General features: G+C 36.8%; 1 pseudogene; it reads left to right on the top strand.

The window, feature by feature from the left end:
• LOC133064619 (RNA-binding protein EWS-like) overlaps positions 1-21393 on the top strand; it is a 32155-nt pseudogene extending 10762 nt beyond the window's left edge.
• The last annotated feature ends 1399 nt before the right edge of the window (positions 21394-22792 follow it).

Genomic DNA, 22792 nt, shown 5'->3' with positions numbered 1-22792 from the left:
GGCACAGTGGAAAGAACACATGAGCCCTGAGACAGAAGGTAGGCGGTGAGAAGAAACAAGTGCACACAAACCCCATAACACTGAGGGAAGCCCACACAAGTCTCCACAAGGCAGAGGGCACAAGAAAAGATCCACACAAGCCCCTTCCCAGCAAGCTTCAGCCAGCAGTGTAGGGCGGGACATGGGGACAGAAGCATGGACAATGATCCCAGGGACAAGTAGGGGGTGGGCAGCACTGCAGATACGCTGAGAGGGCCACTTTGAAGTGGCTGCAGAAAGGAGATAAGTCCTGGGTGTTCATTGGAAGGACTGATCCTGAAGCTGAAACTCCAATACTTTGGCCACCTCATGCGAAGAGTTGACTCATTGGAAAAGACCCTGATGCTGGGAGGGATTGGGGGCAGGAGGAGAAGGGGACGACAGAGGATGAAATGGCTGGATGACATCACAGACTCGATGGGCATGAGTTTGAGTAAACTCTGGGAGTTTGTGATGGACAGGGAGGCCTGGCATGCTGCGATTCATGGGGTCACAAAGAGTCGGACATGACTGAGTGACTGAACTGAACTGAACTGAACTCTGCCAAAGCCAGAAGGACTGCCCAAAGGCATATTGAACCCATGGACCTACTACTGGACCCTGCAATGCCTTTCAGAGAGATGAGATCCTGCTCCATCAACCAGAACAAAGGCATAAGCTCCCCCAACCAGGAAAGCATTACAGGACCCTGACCCAACCCCATTCACAGGGGCAGACTCCAAAACCAAGAAATATTACCTTGAGAACCCTTTTTGTTCTTATAAATCACACTGTTTATTCCCCCTATGTATCTCCACCTTCACATTACTCTTTTGCAGTACTGTGCAGTTTTCCTCTTTGTTTTCCTTGTTATAAAAATTAAAAAGATCATTTTAAGATTCTTTTTTCTTATAAATTGCACTGTTTATTCCCCTACATATTTTGACCTTCACATTAGCTTTTTGCTGTGTTGTGGAGTTTTCCTCTTTGTTTTCCTTGTTTAAAAAACAAAAACATTCATGTTAAGATTTTCTTTTCTTTTCTTTTTCATAAATCACATGGTTGATTCCCCCTACATATTTCCACTTTTGTATTGGCCTTTTGTGGTGCTGTGAAGTTTTTCTCTTTGTGTTTCTTGTTTAAAAAAAAAAGAAATCATTTTAAGATTTTTTTCCCCTCTTTTTCACCTCCCCCCGCCTTTGGTGAGGTTTTTTATTTTGTTTTTGATATATCCAACTGTTTTTCCTATATTTCTTTACCAGCTGTAGCTATTCCTGAACATATATAATTTTTTTCCACATGCATCTGTTTATCTTTGTTTTTCTATTTTTTCTTTTCTCTCTCTTTTTAAACCCCCATCCCAACCCTCCTTTTATCTTTACCTTCCTTTCTCCTCTTTTATTCTCTCTTTTTCCCTTCTTCATTTTTTCCTTCACTCTTATTTTCTCACCAAGTAAGTCAAATTGTTGAGCTCTCTTTGCTATATTCCACAGTTGGCCCTCTACTAATACTTAGATTTCCAGATTGAACATTATCTAGCTCTGCTTTTAATTGGTTAATATCACTCTCGTTTCTCTTGCTCACCAAGTCAGTCTCCTGTACTCTTATCTTTAGAACACTTTGGTTATAACTGTATGTGTGGAAGTGTGTGTACATGTCCCATTATTTCTGTAATTACCTCCTTGATCTCCTCCCCATAGAACACAGTCACAAGTCACCCCTAACAATAAATCAGCACAAGCTTCCCAACTAACATTTCCCTCCAAAGGCAAAATCAAAGGAAAGAAATAATACAATCCTAAAGCCTGAGAAAAGGAGACCTCAAGTGGAGCAAGTTTAAAAGAAAAAAAAAAAAAAAAAAAAATGAAGAGACAGAGAAATACAACATAAATGAAAAAACAAGGTAGACACTCACAAGACCAAACAAACAAAGAGGAAATAAGCAATCTCCATGAAAAAGAGTTCAGAATAATGATAGTGAAGTTGCTCTAAAGATTGAAAATAAAATGGAGAAAATGCAGGAAGTATTTAATACACTTAATATAACCATCAAGGACATAGAAGAAATAAAGAATAAGCAAACAGAGATGAATAACACAATTACTGAAATTAAAAATACTATAGAAGGAGCCAATAGCAGAATAACAGAGGTAGAGGAATAGATAAGTGAGCTAGAGTATAAAATGGTGGAAATAACTGCTGAAGAGCAGAATAAAGTGAAAGGAATGAAAAGAATTTAGGATAGCCTCAGAGACCTTTGGGGCAATATTAAACACACTGAAGTTTGAGTTATAAGGGTCCCAGAGGAAGAAGAAAAAAACAAAGGCACTGAGACAATTTTTGAAGTAATTATAGTTGAAAATTTCCCCAACATGTGAAAGAAGATAGTCAATCAAGTCCAAGAAGCACATGACAACTCAAAACTTATGGGATTCAGCAAAAACAGTTCTAAGAGGGAAGTTTATAGTGATACAATCATACTTCAAGAAACAAGAAAAGCATCAAATAGATGGCCTAACTCTACATCTAAAGCAGCAGGAAAAAGAAGAGAAAAGAACCCCAAAGTCAGCAAAAGTAAATAAATCATAAAATTCAGAGCAGAAATAAGTGAAAAAGAAATGAAGAAAACAATAGAAAAGATTAATAAAACTAAAGGCTTGTTCTTTGAGAATATAAACAAAATTGACAAACCACTAGCCAGACTCTTCAAAAAAAAAAAAGGGAGAAAAATCAAATTACAAAATTAGAAATGAAAGAGAAGTTACAACAAACAACATAGAAATATAAGATATCATAGGAGAATATTGCAAACAACTATATGCTAATAAAGTGGACAAACTAGAGGAAATGGACAGATACTTAGAAAAGGTCAGCCTCCAAAGACTGAACCCAGAGGAAATAGAAATTATGAACAACCCAACTGCAAACACAGAAATTGAAACAGTGATCAAAATTCTTCCAAAAAACAAAAACCCAGGGCCAGATGGCTTCACAGGGGAATTCTAGAAAACATTTAGAGAAGAGGCAATACCTATTTTTCTGAAACTCTTCCAAAAAAATTGCAGAGGAAGGAACACACCCAAACTCATTCTATGAGACCACCATCACCCTGATACCAAAACCAGGCAAAGACAACATGAAAAAATAAAATTACAGGCCAATATAATTGGTAAACATAGATGCAAAAATCCTCAACAAATTTCTAGCAAACAGAATTCAACAGCACATTAAAAGAAAAGCTCATACACCATGATCAAGCTGGGTTTATTCCAGAGATGCAAGCATGCTTTGATATACACAAATCAATCAACCTGATACACGATATTAACAAATTGAAAGGTAAAAGCCATAGGATCATTTAAATAGATGCAGAAAATGGCTTTGACAAAATTTCAGCATCCATTTATGATAAAAACACTTCAAAAAATGGGCATAAAAGGAACCCACTTCAGCATAGTAATGGCCATATATGAAAAGCTTACAGCAAACATTATTCTCAATGGTGAAAGACTAAAAACATTATCTCTAAGATCAGGAACAAGACAAGGGTGCCCACTCTCATCACTGTTATCCAGCATATTTTAGGAAGTCCGAGCTACAGCAATTAGAGAAGAAGAAGACATAAAAGGAATCCAGATTGGAAAAGAAGTAAAAAGCTCACTGTTTGCAGATGATATGATACTAAGCATGCTGCTGCTGCTGCTGCTGCTGCTAAGTCACATCAGTCGTGTCCGACTCTGTTCAACCCCATAGAAGGCAGCCAAATAGGCTCCTCTGTCCTTGGGATTCTCCAGGCAAGAATACCAGAGTGGGCTGCCATTTCTTTCTCCAATGCATGAAAGTGAAAAGTGAAAGTGAAGTCACTCAGTTATGTCCAACTCTTAACGACTCCATGGACTGTAGCCTCCGAGGCTCCTCCGTCCATGGGATTCTCCAGGCAAGAGTACTGGAGTGGGTTGCCATTGCCTTCTCTGTTACTAGGCATAGAAAACCCCAAAGAAATCATCAGAAAATTGCTAGATTTGATCACTGCATTTAGCAAAGTCACAAGATACAAGGACAATACACAGAAATCACTTGCATTCCTATATACTAGCACTGAAAAATCAGAAAAAGAAATTAAAGAATTAATCCCATTCACCATTGCAACAAAAAGAATAAAATATTTAGGAATAACTGTGCCTAAGGATACAAAATAATTAAATAGAGAAAACTATAATACACTGATGAAAGAAATCAAAGATGACATAAACAGATGGAGAGATATTCCTTGTTCCTGGGTAGGAAGAATCAATATTGTGAAAATGAGGATACTACCAAATGCAATCTATATGATCCCTATCAAATTACCAATGACATTTTTCTCAGAACCAGAACAAAAAAAATCATAATTCATATGGAAACACAAAAGACCCTGAATAGCTAAAGCAGTCTTGAGAAAGAAGAATGTAGCCAGAGGAATCAATCTTCCTTATTTCAGACTATACTACAAAGCTACATCATCAGGAGAGTATGGTCCTGCCACACAAACAGAAATACAAACCAATGGAACAAGATAGAGAACACAGAGATAAACCCACACACTTATGGGTAACTTATTTTTGACAAACGGGGAAAGAATATATAATGGGGCAAAGATAGCCTCTTCAATAAGTGGTGCTGGGAAAACTGAACACTTATGTGCCAAAGAATGAAATCAGAACACTTCCTAATGCCATACACAAAGATAAACTTAAAATGGAAATAATCACCCAAGTCGAAGAAACTCAGAGAGTCCCAAACTGGATAAACCCAAGGAGAAACACCCCAAGACATATTAATAAACACAAAGAGAAATATAAGAGCAGCAAGGGAAAAGCAACAAATAAGTACGTGGGAATCTCCTTAAGAATAATAGCAGATCTTTCAATAGAAACTCTTCAGGCCAGAAGGGAATTGCAGGCTATATAAAGTGATGAAAGAGAAAAATCTACAGCCAAGATGATTTACCCAACAAGGATCTATTTACATTTGAAGAATAAATCAAAAGCTTTACAAGTAAGCAAAAGATGAGGGAATTCAGCACCACCAAGTCAGTTATCCAACAAATGCTAAAGGATGTTCTTTAGAAAGGAAACATAGTAAAGGTTTATAAAAATGAACCCCAAATCATTAAGTAAATGGTAACAGGATCATACTCATCAATAGTTACCTTAAACATAAATGGGTTAAATACTCCAACCAAAAGACAAAGAGTGACTATGTGGATCCAGAAGCAAAACCCCTAGACAGACTGTCTACTAGAAACCCACCTCAAACCTAGGTATACATACAGACTGAAAGTGAGAAACTGGAAAAATATATTTCATGCAAACGGAGACCAAAAGAAAATGGGAGTAGCAATACTCATATGAGATAAAATTAACTTTGAATTTTACAGTAGCACAATAATAGTGGCTGACTTTAATACAACTCACACTGATGGATAAATTAACAAAACAGAAAATTAACAAGGAAGCAAAAGCATTAAATGATATATGAACCTAGTTAGACTTAGTTGATACCTACAGGGCATTTCACCCCAAAACAATGGATTTCATCTTTTTCTGAAGTGCACAGGGAGCATACTCCAGGATAGACCATATTATGGGCCACAAATCTAGCCTTGGTATATTAAAAAAAAAAAAAAAAAAAAAAAAAAAAAACGTCATTTGAAGAATCTTTTCTGATCACAATGTGTTAAGATTAGATATCAACTACAGGGGCGGGGGGGAAGCTATATAAAACACATAAATATGGAGGTTAAACAACACTCTTCTGACTAGCCAATAGGTCACTGAAGAAATTTAAAAGGAAATAAAAATATGCATGGAAACAAATGATAATGAAAACATGATGAACCAAAACCCAGGGGAGTCAGTAAAAGCAGTGCTAAGAAGGAAGTCCATAGCAATACAAGTCCACCTCAAGAAACAAGAGAAACATCAAATAAACAACCTAACTGTACACCTAAAGCTAATAGAAAATGAAGAACAAAAACACCCAAATTTAGAAGAAGGAAAGAAATGATAAAAATCAGATCAGAAAAAAAGTGAAAAAGGAATGATGGAGACCATAGCAAAGATCAACAAAACTAAAAGCTGGTTCTTTGAGAAGATAAGCAAAATAGACAAACTGTTACCCATACTCCTCAAGAAAAAAAGGGAGAAAACTCAATAAAATTAGAAATGAAAATGGAGAAATCATAACAGACAACACAGAAATACAAAAGATCATAAGAGATTACTTTGAAGAACTATATGCCAATAAAATGGACAACTTGGAAGAAATGGACAAATTCTTAGAAAAGTATAACCTTTCAAAATTGAACCAGAAATAAATATAAATTCTGAACAGATGAATTTCAAGCACAGAAAGTGAAACTGTAATAAAATTTTTTCCAACAAACAAAAGTCCAAGACCAGATTACTTCACAGGTGAATTCAACCAAAAACTTAGAGAATAACTAACACATATTCTATTCAAACTCCTTCAGAAAATTCCAGAGGAAGGAAAACTCCAAAATGCATTCTATAAGGCCACCATCACCCTGATACCAAAACTGGACAAAGATGCCATAAAAAAGAAAACTGCAGGTCAATATCACTGATGAACATGGAAGCAAAATTCCTTAACAGAATTCTAGCATATAACAATATATCAAAAAGATCACACATCATGACCTAGTGGGCAGGAACAAAAAAAAGGTTGCCCACTCTCACCACTACTGTTCAACATAGTTTTGGAGTTCCTAGCCACAGCAATCAGAGATGAGAAATAAAAATGAATCCAGATTGGAAAAGAAGTAAAACTCTCACTGCTTGCAGATGAGATGATCTTCTACATAGAAAACCCTAAAGATATCACCAGAAAATTACTAGAGTTAATCAATAAACATAGTAAAGTTGCAGGATATAAAATTAATACACAGAAATCCCTTGCATTCCTAAACACCAGCAGTGAAAACCAGAAAGAGAAAGAAACAATTCCATTCATCATTGCAACATAAAGAATTAAATACTTAAGAATAATTTTGCCTAAAGAAACAAAAGATCTGCATATAGAAAACTATAAAACAATGATGAAAGAAATCAAAGACGACACAAATAGATGGAGAAACATACCATGATCATGGATTGAAAGAATCAGTACAGTGATAATGAGTATACTAGCAAAGTAATCTATAGATTCAACACACTCCCTATCAAACTACCAACAGTATTTTTTTTTTTTTTTAAGTAGAGCAAACAATTTCACAATTTGTGTGGAAACACATATAACCTCAAATAAACAAAGCAATCTTGAGAAAGAAGAATGGAACTGGAGGAATCAACCTTCCTGACTTCAGATTATACTACAAAGCTACTTTCACCAAGACAGTATGGTATTGGCACAAAGACAGAAATATAGATCAATGGAAAAAAAAAAAAAAGATAGAAAGCTCAGAGATAAATTCTATGGATACCTTATCTTTGACAAAGGAGGCAAAAATATACAATGAAGAAAAAACATCTTCTTCAAAAGTAGTGCTGGTAAATCTGGTCAACCATTTGTGTAAGAATGAAACTAGGGCACTTTGAAACACTATACACAAAAATAAACACAAACTGGATAAAAGATCTAAATATAATGCCAGAAACTTTAAAACTCTTAGAGGAAAGCATAGGCAGAACACTCTCTGATACAAATCACAGCAAGATCCTCTATAACCCACTTCCCAGAGTAATGGAAATAAGAGCAAAATAAAGAAATGGGACCTAATTAAATTTAAAAGCTTTTGCACAATGAAGGGAACTATAAGAAGGTAAAAAGGTAGCATTCAGAATGGGAGAACATAGCAGCAAATGAAACAACTGTCAAATAATTAATCTCTAAATATACAAGCAGCTCATGCAGCTTAATACAAGAAAAACGAACAAGCCAATCAAAAAGTCAGCCAAAGAACTAAACAGATATTTCTCCAAAGAAGACTACAGATGGCTAATAAACATATGAAAAGATGGATGAATCACTCATTATTAGAGAAATGCAAATCAAAACCAAAATGAGATATCATCTCATGCTGGTCAGAATGGTTGCTATCAAAAAGTCTACAAATAATAAATTCTGGATAGGGTGTGGAGAAAAGGAAACTGTCTGACACCGTTGGTAGGAATGAAAAATGGTGCATCCACTATGTAGAACAGTGTGGAGATTCCTTAAAACATAAAATAATTAAAAAAATAAAATATAAAAATGTGGAAGTACTTCACAAATTTTATAGATTCAATACATTATCTTTCAAAATACCAGTTGATGTTTTTACAGATATTGACAAGGTGACAAGCCCAAAGACAAGGTGACCTTAAATTTTATATACACATTCACTGAATTCAAAAACAATTATGATCCTGGTGGGGGGTGGTGGAAAGGCTAGAGGACTCAAAATATCTGATTTCAAAAACTTAGAAGTTATGATAATAAAGACTATAAGCACAGGCATACAGATAGGAATATAATTAAGAATTCAGAAATAAATTTCATATTTTTGATCAATTGACTTTTGACAAAGACTCCATGACAAGTCAATGGAGAAAAAGTAGTCCTTTAAGCAAGTAGATGTGGGGAAACTGGATATCCATATGCAAGCCCTGAAGTTGAACCATTTAATGACATCATACACAAAAGTTGACTAAAAATGGATCATAGACCTAAATATAGGAGTTGAAGTTTCAAATTTGAATTAGTTAATAGCACCTTAGATATGACATCAAAAGTACAAGGAACAAGAGAAAAATTAGATACCTTGGACTTTACCAAAATTGAAAACTTATTGAATAAAATAATACTATGTAAAGTGAAAAGACAACCCAAATAATTGGAGAAGACATTTTCATTTTCTAAATCTGATAATGGTTAAGCTTTCTGAATATTTGAAGAATTATTACAACTCAACAATAATAAGGCAAACAATAAATTGGCAAAATATTTGAATAGACATTTCTACAAAGAAGATATGCAAGTGGCCAGTAACCACATGAAAATATACATGCTCAACATCATTAATCCTTGTAGAAATGCAAGTCAAAACCACAGCGAAAGTGCCTTGCCCATGAGTAGTTGTTTGGCAGGCTGGGGCACTGGATCAATTGTCAGCCCAGTAAGATATCAACAGTGACTACATTTCTGTTTGCTGCTGGGCAAGAGAAGAGGAGCAGTGCAGAGCCTGTCCTTGGAGGCCAGATATTTCAGAGTATGGGAAGAAAATCACTGCACACTAGCTAGACTTATGATGATAAATACTACAGGAAAGTTCCATGTGTAGGTTGTCAGGGAAGGTAAACAAAAACTTTGCCATTCATTAGATAGCTGAGCAACTTGTAAGTGAAGCTGAGAGTTCACTAATAGTGCACAATGGCAGGGTGAAGGTAAGGGGAAGACTTTTGACCACCAAAAAGAGTAATAAACTTTGACAAAGAGAAAAACTGGAACATGGAGTTATTGTGGACTCCAATTGAGACAACACAGTCACTAGAGCCAATTGTATACCCTCCTTCCATCTTAGGAGGTGGTGTAGGTAGGCATTTCAATGTTAAAATATGTGAGGGTTTTAGTGCTATACCTAAGGTGTTCCTTGTGTTGCATAAAGAAAATTGTCACCAAGAAAAAATCAAAATACAAAAAAACATAATACACTAGCACTTCTTTCCTACTTGGATGGCTATATACATATACATATATATATATATATGTATGTATGTATAAAGGGAGCTAGTAGTTTTAGCAAGGATAATGAGAAATTAGAGCACTCTTACTTTGTTGGTGAGAATGTATCACGGTGTGAATGCTTTGGAAAATAGTAGTTCCCAAAAAAACTTATATGTAATATTGTTCAGTAATTATACTGACTAGTATTTATTCAAGAGAAATGAAAGTGAAAATGTTTGCCCACATATAAACATGTACACAGATCTTTATAGAAGTATTATTTGTAATAGAAAAAAAAAAAAAACAAACAGAAAACCTAAATATCTGTAAACTGATGAACTGGGAATCAAGAGGTAGTATATTCATACAGTGGAATATTAACAGTCAGAAAAGGACTGAAAGACTGATGCATGTGACAAGATGAATGGACCATGGAAACATGCTAAATGGAAGAAGCCAAAAACAAAAGGCCACACATTCCATGTATATGAAATATCCCTCCTCAAATCCTTTAAAGGATCAGTTCTAGGTAGTCCTGTTTGGCAATGTGATCACTGACCTCTTCAGTCAGTTCAGTTCAGTTCAGTTTAGTTCAGTCGCTCAGTCATGTCCAACTCTTTGTGACCCCATGAATCACAGCACGCCAGGCCTCCCTGTCCATCACCAACTCCCGAAGTTTACTCAAACCCATGTCCATCAATTCGGTGATGCCATCCAGCCATTTCATCCTCTGATGTCCCCTTTTCCTCCTGCCCCCAATCCCTCCCAGCATCAGGGTCTTTTCCAATGAGTCAACTCTTCGCATGAGGTGGCCAAATTATTGGAGTTTCAGCTTCAGCATCAGTCCTTCCAATGAACACCCAGGACTGATCTCCTTTAGGATGGACTGGTGGATCTCCTTGCAGTCCAAGGGACTCTCAAGAATCTTCTCCAACACCGCAGTTCAAAAGCATCAAATCTTTGACGTTCAGCCTTCTTCACAGTCCAACTCTCACATCCATACATGACCACTGGAAAAACTATAGCCTTGACTAGACGGACCTTTGTTGGCAAGGTAATGTCTCTGCTTTTTAATATGCTATCTAGATTGGTCATAACTTTCCTCCCAATGAGTAAGCATCTTTTAATTTCATGGCTGCAATCACCATTTGCAGTGACCTCTTAGCTTCATCCAGTTGGACCAGAATAGGCAACTTACATAAGCAAGGTTAATTGAAAGCTGGTCAGCAACATGTGATGTGACTATTGATTTGGATTATTGGTAGTCACATTCATAGACATTTAAAGTAGGAATGTCTTGAGATAGTAAGTTTAACTTACTTTCCAAGTTCAATTAATCATGGTCTCAGGATGAAATAGATGATTCCCTCAAGTTAGAATTATTCAAGGAGGATTTACTAGAGTCAGAGAGGTGTGTGCAAGGTTTGGGTGAGACAAAGAGGATATCTTTGGCAGAAGAGAGGATAGCTGTAGAGTTTAGGGACGTGAGAAGAGAATAAAATGACTACAGCATAGGGCACAGTGAAAAATGTAAGGGAATGAGTCTCAAAAATTTTCATAAGTATGGTAATGTGAGACATACATGCATTGAAAACTTTCTTAACAGATGTGAAAAATTTGAGGACTCCAGAATTGTTGTCTGAATATGATATATCTACATTTTTTCTTTCTTTTTTTTTTTTTTTTGTAGGATCAAAAAATGATTAAATCTGTTTTCCTCGTCCAAACAGTAACCCCTGTTCCTTGCATCTTTTCTTTCCAATCTTTTTGTAGGAAGATAGAGCAAATGTGCATTTCCCTACTCCTCCAGCTAAGTACAAGAAAAGGGACAGCTTATCAAGACAAACTTTTAGACAATAGCCTCCACACTAGCAAAGCACCACAGCAAAAAGCTATGACTGAACATTTATCCATTCCAGCAAAGGCTAAGTGGGAAACCTAAATTTCCCTTATCTGGCTATATACTGAGTGGTCCCAAAGTGATATAAGGGAAATTGAATAGAGAGCTGGAACTTTTATCCTGAAAGGACAGACCCATGGTACTAAGGGGGTTTATATAAAGATCCTGGATTTCCATGCTGCCAAACTAGTGAGATGTTGCTCTTCTTTCCTGCTAAGGTAGTGACAGGGATATTTAGTAGAGTCAGAACATTGACTGCCACCAGGTGCTATTAAAGACTCCCATCGGTAGAATCAGTAAAGCTAGGTGGGGAACAATGAGGCATCTTCAACCTTTACACACCAGGAAGTTATCACTAAAAGAATACTTGGGGACTAGAACCTCCATCCCTTTATAGCAGTAATGAGGAAACACTCCTCAGGTCTCAATAGAAGCCAGTTGAGGGACCTGAGCAGCTACTCCTACATTTGCCTATACAGACCACCGTAGGTAAACTCTGTGAACAGTGTACTTAACCAACAGGTAATTGTTTTTATGACCCAGGATCTTGTGAGTCTAAGAAGAGTATGGGAGCCTAAGTCAGAACTAAGTTTGAATTCTTTGAGGTCTCTCTAGATGGCTACTTACAGACAGTATCAGTTGGGCTTCCTCAGAGTAGAAGTCAATGGGAAGAAGGAACAATCGTGCATAGGACTGGCCATGGTAAAATTTCCAATTTTTAAGTTAGCCCCTCCCCCCCCCCCTTTTTTTTTAGTTGGAGGCTAGTTACTTTACAATATTGTAGTGGTTTTTGCCATACATTGACATGAATCAGCCATGTAAGTTAGCCCTATTTAATCACTCACTTTCTTCATTAGCCTACAGATAACCAAAGGATGACCTTGTTGGGGGACAGCCATTCTTAGTGACCAGACTTTCTTACTCAGTTATGTAGAACAGAGTTGAGAGTGGAAGAATCAGAAATCTTTTTGAGTTAACTTAAAGATGTTCATTCACCTCATTTTGACTCCAGTAATCTGAGGATAATAAGGTATCTGTTGAAAATCATGACAGCTAATTTATTAAGTGATTTTTGTTGTTGTTGTTGTTGTTGTTGTTGTTTAAGACAGAATGCTCACCACTATTAGAACATAGATGATCTGGAAAGCTGAAAACATGACACAATTTTTGCTTTATGGAGTTAACTGCTCAAACTGGAACAGCAGTGAAATATCAATAGTTGCCTAGTTCAGTTCGGTTGCTCAGTCATGTCTGACTCTTTGCGACCCCATGGACTGCAGCATGTCAGGCTTCCCTGGCCATCATCAACTCCCAGAGCTTGCTCAAACTCATGTCCATTGAGTTGGTGATGCCATCCAGGTATCTCATCCTCTGTCATCCCCTTTTCCTCCTGCCTTCCCAGCATCAGAGTCTTTTCCAATGATAGTTGCCAAAATATTCCACATGGTCAAATTTCCAGAAGCAGTCAGGGGCTCATCCAGTACAATATGACCTTTGTTGCCCTAAGACAAATGGGATCATTGTTGGTGAAAGTCATAAGTTGACTTGCAGTTGTAGTTTTTGCGTTAGAATCATATAGAGTATTAATAGTGTTCCCCGTCTATGATGATGGATGTGCTACCATATCTGATTTGATGATGGCTTCAAGTGGAGATGGTAATGATTGGGTAGTGTTGGCTTTATCAGCAACTGGATTGTAGTTAGTTTCCTCAGAGAATGGATTTTGTTTACTGTGGAATCTCTCTGAGTGACCCCAAATTTCCAATTTGCAACAGTGATTTATTTCTGCAAATTTTGACCCCTCTCCTATCAGTGATCATTATCCTGCACTCCTGGTTACTGAATGTATGAAACTGTCATTTCCTACATTTTGTTCAGTTTTTAGTTTCTCTGAACAGAAGGGCAAATCCATCCCCTTTTACTCCACCATGTCCAAATGTGGAAACTCACTTCTCTTTCTTAGTTGAAGCAGTAAGAAGAAGATATTTCTCAGAAGATCCTTCCTCTAGGAGAAAAATACTGGCCAAGGTGATTGGAGGTTGAAGAGGGAAACAACATAGAATATCCAGATATCAAGATTGTTCAAGGGAATGGTATGTTCTTTTGTTCTATTTTTAGGGAAATCTTAACCATCATGTGAGAACTTAGGTTGCCAAGATTTATCCCTAATTCTTAAAATGATAAACCAGAGAAATGTGCTCATAATTTTTCAGGGGGTGGAGAGCTTCACCAACGGCATTACAAGATGCTTCTGTGTGTATGAGCTTATTGACCCCTCTTCATCCTGCCTTTCACATACTTTTCTTTGCAAATATCCTCTCTTTGCAGTGAGTTTAATTAATTACATTCTGAGCAAGGAGCAGTCTCAGCATCCCAGCAACAGCTTGATGGATCACAGGCTGAAGATATAAATGACTAGTGAATATATTCAATTTATTCATTGGATTTTCCCGTATAACTTCCAGCGAAATCCTTTTCAGGGCAAAGGGAAGGCCAAAATATATGCCATTAGCTCACTAACATTTTCCTTACAATTACTGGCTCTTCCCTTTGACATTTATGTATTTGTAAATAGTCACACATCTAAACACAGATCTCATCTCTGTCTATGTTTTAAAGTTCATCTGTTCAACATATTTTCATTTTTGGAACTGTTCCCAATAATTAGTCTAAAACAAAGTCTCACTATAATTTTACATAGTGAGACACTTTGTCTAGTTGTTGTTATATGCATTTCCTACATTTCACTCATCTTTTGAGCAGTTTTCATTTCTCAAAACTAAAATGTAAGATGTATGTCTGTGAAGGGCTTTTTTTTTTTTTTTTTTTTTTTTTTTAAGATCTAAGTCAGTGAGCCAGGAAGAGGAACAAGAAAGGTAACTAGTGGACACTGAGGGTCTTTTTACTTATAACAACCTCTCTACTTGGGATTGTGCATTGAGTGTCTCATTCAACAACCTTGTGATGTAGCTTCTGTTGTTCTGAATTAATAGGTAAACAAATATAGACCAAGAAAAAGACCATGATCTGTGCATAGGCTTTTCTCAATTCTCCCAATTTAAAACACTTTTTCTTATATTCTTCTCTTTGCAAATTAAGTGTGTAAAGTCAAGCATAGATTATACTGCTCTATTTTATTTTATAATGCTTATTTAAACACTACTAGGATTTCATTCTTATTATAATATAAGCAATTCAAAAACTAAAAAGTGGTATTTTTTTATTTTTATTTTCACTTTCTTTTCTTTTCTTTTTTTATTTTTTATATAAGCCAGTTTATTTATTTATTTATATTGTAGTGAAGAGGGAGGCAGGAGGGGGGATCAGGATGGGGAACACATGTAAATCTATGGTTGATTCATGTCAATGTATGGCAAAAAAAAGTGGTATTTTTAAAAGTATAAAATGCTTTGTTTTCTGAGTAACCAATAATTTTGAGTTTTGTATTACATACATATATTCAAATACACATGGAAGTGGTGGTGGTTTAGTCACTAAGTCATGTCCGACTCTTGAGACCTCATGAACTGTAGCCTGCCAGGCTCCTCTGTCCATGAGATTCCCCAAGTAAGAATATTGGAGTGGGTTGTCATTTCCTTCTCCTCAAATATACATATTACTTTGTATATTGGTAACTTTTATATTTCATGTATTATATTCTTCAACTTTTTTTTAAAATTTGAAATTAATCTTTAATTTCTTTCTTCATTAAACATGATATACTGACTTCTAAAATTGCTGCATGGTATTCTGTTGTGTGCTACAGCTTAATTTTTTAATCATTCACTGCTTTACTGTTATACACACACACACACACACACACACATAGCGTTTTATATTATAAATAATACTACAAGCAACATCCATATAATTACATCTTTTCATATATGTAAGTGCATAATTCATTTTCTTTCTCTATTTGGACATTTTCCTCTTTTAATTTAGGAGATTGTAGTTTAATTAGCGAATGCACTATCCAGTAACATTGCCAGCTTTACCTCGTCTTGCTAAAGAATTTAAATGATCTTCTCTCTATCCCAGCACTTTTTGGGTTGACTGATATTGGCAGTCAGATAACAAACTCCTGATTCACAGCCATTCAGGTCTTAAAAGTATTGGATGTTCCAGTACTCACATTTTCAGAGCAGGTTCATAGAGTTATAGAAATTAAGAGATTGAAATGACCTTTTGGCTCCACTGTTCCATATACCTGCCAGCACAAGATTCTTCTTTATAATATAAATTATTAATAGCATGGACTGGAATATATTTCTTTAGAATTAGTTCTTCCACTCAAACAAAAAGGAAAAAGTCTTCAATGAGAAGAGGCATTCACCTAAATGAGTGATTTCAGCATCAAATAAAAAATAAGGCTACAGTTTTACTGCAATTTTAACAGAATTATATTGAATGATGCTATTTAGCTTGATTTAAAATGTTCTTTATCAGTACAATTTCTCTCTTTTTCTCAGAGCAGTATTCCATTACTTAAAACTTATTACCAATAGGAAAAGTAATTCATCTCAAAAGTAATTTTCTAATATTCCTAACTGGAGAAGTTTGATAGCTGAGGGAATGGGGCACATTCTGATTTCAAGAATAACCACTTAAAGTAAGAATAATACTGCCAAAATTGACATGCCACCCTCCTCATACACAAATATACAATTTAATGATATATAAGTTTTGTTAAATTTAGGTAAGACAAAAATGTTCAGTTCTTAGGACATTGTGTAGCACACGCTCAGCAACTGTTTTTTTTTTTTTTTTCTCATCTCATTTATTCACCTTCCTTACCACCTAAATTAATCTTCAATTCTTTGTCTTAGATATCCATTCATTTATTTATAATATACTGAGTTCCAACACTATTGTGGTAAATACTACTGGTATAGTAAATGGATATGGGGACTAACTAAATGTTAGTTTGTTTTGTTCTTTTGGAAATTATAATCTATTTGGGAAATTGGTTACTAATCAAGGAATCACACACAAAAATAAAAAAAAATAATCAACTATTGTAGGAGAAAGAAATAGGTAACATGAGAGTCCAGAGAGATTAATTTGTATAGTCAGAGCAAGACACCTAAATGATGAATCTAAGGTGGAAAATGGAGGAGAGGAAAGGCGAGATTATCCCATCATAGAAAGAGAATACAATGAAAATTATAAGACACTGATGAAAGAAATCAAAGGACATTTGCAGATGGAGAGATTCTCTGTGTTCCTGGGTGGGAAGAATCAATATTGTGAAAAAGACTATGCTACCAAATGCAACTACAGATTCAAAAAGATCCCTATCAAATTACCGATGGCATTTTTTCCCCAGAAATAGAATAAAAAACTTCACAATTCATATGAAAGGGAACACAAAAGACCCTGAATAGCTAAAACAGTCTTGAGAAAGAAGAATGGAGCTGGAGGAATCAATCTTCTTGACTTCAGACAATACTACTAGCTATAGTCATCAAGACAGTATGGTACTGGCACTAAAATAGAAATATAGACCAGTGGGACAAGATAGAAAGCCCAGATATAAACCCATGCACTTATGGGTACTTTATTTTTGACAAAGGAGGAAAGAAACAATGGGGAAAGACAGCCTCGTCAATAAATGATGCTGGGGAAACTGGACAGCTACATGTAAAATAATGAAATTACAACACTTCTAACACCATGCACAAAGATAAACTCAAAATGGATTAAAGACCTAAAGGTAAGACCAGAAACTATAAAACTCTTAGAGGAAAACGGGCAGATCACTCGATGGCATAAATCAAAGCAAGATCCTTTATGACCCACCTCCTAGAGTAATGGAAATAAAAACAAAAGCAAACAAGTGGGACCTGATTAAACTTAAAAGCTTTCACTCAGCAAAGGAAGCTATAAGCAAGGTGAAATGAAAACCCACTGATAAAGGATTAATTTCCAAAATATACAACAGCTCATACAACTCAATACCAGAAAAACAAGCAACCCAATCAAAAAGTGGGGAAAAGATCTAATCAGGCATTTTTCCAAAGAAGACATGCAGATGGCTAACAAACACATGAAAAGATGCTCAACAATGCTCATTATTAGAGAAATACAAATCAAAACTACAATGAGATATAACCTCACACCAGTTAGAATGGCCATCATCAAGAAGTCTATAAACAATAAATGCTGGAGATGGTGTAGAGAAAAGGGAACACTCTTGCACTGTTGGTGGGAATGTAAATTGATACAGCCATTATGGAAGATGGCATGGATATTCCCTAAAGAAAACCAGGAATAAAACCACCATATGACCCAGCAATCCCACTGCTAGGTATATACCCTGAGGAAACCAAATTGAAAAAGATACATGTATCCCATTGTATTGCAGCACTATTTACAATAGTTAGAATATAGAAGCAACTTAGAAGTCCCTCAGTAGATGAATGGATAAAGAAGTTGTGGTATGTATACACAATGGAATATTATTCAGCCATAGAAAGGAACACATTTGAGTCAGTTCTAATGAGCTGGATGAACATAGAACCTATTATACAGAGTGGAATAAATCAGAAAGAAAAAGATAGATATTGTATTCTAATGCATATATATGGAATATAGAAAAATGGTACTGAAGAATTTATTTATAGGGTAGACATAGAGAATAGACCTATGGACATCGGGAGGAGGGAGGAGAGGGTGAGATGTATGGAGAGAGTAACATGGAAACTTACATTTCCATATGTAAAAGAGTTAACCAACAGGAATTTGCTGTATGCCTCAGGAAACTCAGACAGGGTCTTTGTATCAGTCTAGAGGGGTGGGGTTGGAGGGAGATGGGAGGGAGGCTCAAAAGGGAGGGGATACATTTACCTATGACTGATTCATGTCGAGGTTGACAGAAAACAACAAAATTCTGTAAAGCAGTCATCCTTCAATTAAAAAATAAATGCATTTTTTTTAAAGAGAAAAAAATCAAGACTAAAATATTCAATAGCTAAAATGAAATACATACTAGATAGAATGAACAGCACTCTAAGTGATACATAATTGTGCATAAGTGATATGGAAAACAGAATAATGGAAATTATTCAATCAGGACAGCAGAATGAAAAACACTTAAAAAATGAAAGCAATTTAAGAGATCTAAGGAATAACATTAAACTTTCCAAAATTCACATTTTAAGGGTGACAGAAGAAAGAGAAGGGTGACAAAACTCTACTTGAGGAAATAAGACTGAACGCTTTCCAAACTTGAAGAAGGCAGCAGGCATCCAGATTCGTGGAGCACAGAGGGTTTGAAACAGCATAAACTGTAACAATGAAATGAAACCAAATATTGAAATTATACCAATGGCAACAATGTGGATGAACCTAGACACTGTTATTTTTATCAAAATAATTCAGACAAAGACAAATACTGTATGATATCTCTTATATGTAGAATCTAAAAAAAGAAAAAATGTCAACTGATATATATGCAAAAGAAAAACAGACTGGCAGATACAGAAAGCAAACTTGTGATTATCAAATGGGAGAGGGGCCGTGAAGGAACAAATTAAGGGTATGGAATTAGGAGATACAAACTACTATGTACAAAATTAGGAGCTACAAGCTACTATGTACAAAATGGATAATCAACAAGGATATCCTGTATAGCACAGAGTGTTATAGCCATTACCTTGTAATACCTTTTAATGGAGTATAATCTACCAACAATACTGAATCACTATGGTATACAAGTGAAATTAATACTGTAAATCAACTGTATTTCTATAAATACTGGAGAGGGTATGAAGAAAAGAGAATCCTCATACATTGTTGATGGGAAATTGATAAAGACTGTGGAGGAGAAGGGGACGACAGAGGATAAGATGGCTGGATGGCATCACCGACTCAATGGACATGAGTTTGGGTAAACTCTGGGAGTTTGCAACGGACAGGGAGCCCTGGCATGCTGTGATTCATGGGGTCGCAAAGAGTCAGACGTGACTGAGTGACTGAACTGAACTGAACTGAACTGATGGAGAAGAGTATGGAGTTTCCTTAAGAAACTAAAACTAGAGCTTCCATGTGATCCAAAAAACCTACTTCTGGGCATATATCCAAAGAAAAACATGGATTGAAAGGATACATGCAACCCAATATTCATAGTAGCACTGTTTACAATAGCCAAGACATAAAGGCAACCTAAATGTCTATTGACAGATGAAAGGATAAAGAAGATGTAATATAGGCATATAATGGAATATTACTGAGCCATTAGTGAGAATGAAATAATGTCATTTGCAACAACATGGATGGACCTAGAGATTATCATACTATGTGAAGTAAGCCAGACAGGGAAAGGCAAATATCATACAATAGTGCTTATATGTGGAATCTAAAATATAATAGAAATGAACTTATTTACAAGACAGAAACAGATTTGTAGACATAGAAAACAAATTTATGGTTACCAAAGGGGAAAGCGGGAGAGATAAATCACGAGTTTGAGATTGGCAGGTACAAGCTACTGTGTATACAACTGGTAAACAACAAGTTTTATTGTTTAGCAGAGGGAACTATATTCAATCTCATAATGAACTACAATGGAAAATAATTTTAAAATTCAATATTGCATTTAAAACATGACATACACTATGGTTATAGATAGTAAATGACTTTGCCATAAATTTTGTGAGTAATATGTGTAAGGTACAGAGTTAGAGTAGGTGAGGTTCAGAAAAAGAATGAGACTGGCACTCTACAGGAACAGATCACCTTTAATGAAGCAAAAAGGGGCAGCAGTCAGATTAGTGAGCTGCTGCACTTATCTAAGAAAAGAGTAAGTATATATAGGCATGTATGTAGAAAGCTACTGTCTTAAGGGGGCCTCTCCTTCTCCAAGGTTGCTGGGAGTAGTTATCTCTTAAATGGCTGGGGCAAGGAGTTCTGGAGATCGGCCAGAGGCTGGGCAGGCTTGCAGTTGGGCGTAGTCAACCTAATGTCTATTTTTTCTTCGGGTGAGAGAGTTCTTTGTTTTGCCTAGAAGGGTGGGGAGGATCTGGAGGGGACTTTTAACTCCAGGCTACCTTAAGCCATGCAACTTTCCTTCATTCTAGACCTTAAGGAATATATATAAAAAGAGAAAGATATGTGGCCGCCGTTAATGTTCAGGGCTTCTTCATGCTGATAAATGAGGGCCAGGGGTTTCTAGTCCAGGAGGAAGTCTAAGGCCTGTAGTGTTGATTTTCTTTTCTTGCCATCAGTGTTTCAAGCAAAAGAACAGTCTTGACTTGGTCTCGAGAGATGGCCCAAATCCGTTCTTGGAGAAAACTTTGAAAGAGATTGAAGAGACAGGGTCCAAATAAGAGGAATAAAATAATAAGTACCAATGGCCCCAGGAAAGGGAGCAACCAAGGGAGGATCTGTTGGAACAGGTTTTGGGGAGTGTAAAGGTTTTGTAACTCTTTTTTGCGGTGTTCAATTCTGTCTCTAAGTTCTTTGACTCTGCCCTGGACTATGCCCATTTCATTAACAAAATAGCAGCAGTCTTCCCCTAGAAAACGACAGGCCCCTCCCTTTTCTGCAGTGAGAAGGTACAGGGCTTGCCTATTTTGTAGGGCCACAGAAGCTACTGAGTTAATTTGTCTTTGGACTGAAACAAAGGACTCTGCTACTTGCACCATATCCTCATTAAGTTCTTGGGACAGCTTGCAGTAAAAATGGGCCACGGTCGAAATGCCTCCAATCCCGGTGCCGAGGGCTGCTGCTATGCCAGTCCCAATCAGGAGGGGGGCTATGACAGCTAGTCTTTTTCTGTGGGAAAGTTTCCCTTGGGGGTAGACTATTTGTTCTACCTCTTCTTCTTTGAGGAATGTTAGGCCCGGGGTCAGGAAGACCAAGAAGCAAGGTCCGGGGGGTCAAGGGGGAGACATGAATATGCATAGGTCCCACAGAGAATGAAGATTCCCAGGTTGGTGCAATTATTTGTGCTGTTCCGGAGAACCCAAGTGGAACAGAAGGAGGGAGCGGAGTTTGTAAGACCAGTGTATTTGGGACTAGAGTAGTTGATACAGTCTAGGCTTGAAGAGGCTGAGAGCAGGACGTTGTCAGAGACTGGCTCAATAAGTTGTGTGTGTTTTTTGTTGTTGTTGGGAAGGGGAGGTATAATTGTCCTGTGACAGCCAGGTTGAGGGTAAGGGAATTGCTATGTGTGGTGAGGGAGACAGTGACATGCATATCCAACACTGGGATGTGTGTTGTGTGTACTGTAAGAATTGGAAAGAAGAGTTGAGAAGGCGGGTAAGGTGTTGGTTATCAGAAGGAGATTTTAGGAGAGGCCGTAATTGGAAAAGGAGGTCTAGGTGTTTATAAGGCTCAGGGGTCACCTGTAACTGGGAAATTAAGTTTTTTTTATAACTTGTTCTTGTTTGTTTGTTTTTCTTTTCTGATTTTGATCTAGTATCCAACCCCCATCTGAGTACCCCCAGTGGGTAATGGGATAGAAACATATGTGTTTTTGTTTTTTTTTTTTTCCCCCATTTGGCCTATGGCAGGTGCTAACGAAACTTATTCTCTTTTGTACTTTAACAGCGAGTAGGGGTTTGGACTCCCCCCCTCCCCAAGGTTCATGGTGCACGGCCTTGGAGCCATATTATAACATGAGGAATGAACATAGGAATAAATGTCTGAGCAGGGCCAGGGACTAGCCAGAAGCCTGGGGAGCGCAGCAAGGATAAGGAACAGAGAAATCATGGTTCTGTTAGTTAGGTAGTGCAGAGGAAATAGTACCCTAGGAGTAGAACACTGCTAACAGTGTAGGTGACACCAACGGAAAGACGAAGGATAAGTGACCAGTCCTGAGGTGAGATAGTTATTAGGTCTATAGCAAGGACTAAGATTAAGAGTGCAGTTATAGTTAGATGGGAAGAGGCCAGTCAGGGCAAGGGGCAGAAGGTCCTTGGTGGTTGCTTGAATCTGAGGAGGAACAGTGTTCATTAGAATGTAGAATGAGGTAGAGAATGAGAGTAAAGAAATCAATTTCGTCTGGAGTTAGGTTGTAAAAGGTCCCCTGGAGCCACAGTTGAGACACCAGCATGGTCAGGTCTTCGAAGGAGGTTCCTGTCAGGGCGCTGATCCAGAGGTCTTGTAGTAATTGGATCAGAAACAGCTGTAGGTTGAAGAGTGTCCAGATCATTCAGTGTCTTC

The sequence above is a fragment of the Dama dama genome, chromosome 1, assembly GCF_033118175.1.
Source record: "Dama dama isolate Ldn47 chromosome 1, ASM3311817v1, whole genome shotgun sequence".
Lineage (NCBI taxonomy): Eukaryota > Metazoa > Chordata > Mammalia > Artiodactyla > Cervidae > Dama > Dama dama.
The sequence above is the reverse complement of the archived record's forward strand: the minus strand, read 5'-3'. Positions and strand labels throughout refer to the sequence as shown.